Raw genomic sequence first — 672 nt, 5'->3', positions numbered from 1 at the left:
TCTTTTTTTTTTTTTTTGGCTTGCTTCTGGCTCTAATTTGGGCGCATGTACCCCTGCATAACTGTTGTGTTGTCGCGATCTGTGCAGCCAGATCAGTGGAGTTTGACCTTCCCGGAACAGAGGTTGGTCTCTCACTCTTGTTTGACATTACCGAGCAATATATGCATGTGTCATGGCTGTGATTTATTTTTGATGTTCATGTTGCTAGAACAGTTCCAACCATCTCTACTTTCTTTCATTTGATGACTTATTTTATGTTGTACAGTTCAAGCTAAATTCAAAGTAGTCAAAAACATTGTGAAGCTGCTTAGTTCTCTTTCTGTCAACTAGTGTTTCTTTTAAGCAAGTTCTATCCTGTCTCAAACTCTTGGCTGTGGGTATGATTTTGTTGATAAGTTTGGAAAATTATTTTATCCCTAGGTTTTAAAATTCTTTTACAATGAGGTTCGGTCATACCTTTTTTACAAGTCCATACATTGGAAATTCTTATTCTCTCATGAACATGTCATTAATTCATTTCAATTTGACTGACACCAACTAAACAGTCGAATGTACCCTTTTGTTCTACTTTAATAACTAAGTAGTGATTTTTCACTGGCGACTTGGTCATCTAATTTGACCAATTGCAACTTCTTGATTTGAATTGAATATTTGAAGTATTAGGAAAAAATC

The sequence above is a fragment of the Macadamia integrifolia genome, unplaced genomic scaffold, assembly GCF_013358625.1.
Source record: "Macadamia integrifolia cultivar HAES 741 unplaced genomic scaffold, SCU_Mint_v3 scaffold1283, whole genome shotgun sequence".
NCBI classification, from domain to species: domain Eukaryota; kingdom Viridiplantae; phylum Streptophyta; class Magnoliopsida; order Proteales; family Proteaceae; genus Macadamia; species Macadamia integrifolia.
This window is presented reverse-complemented; position numbering follows the sequence as displayed.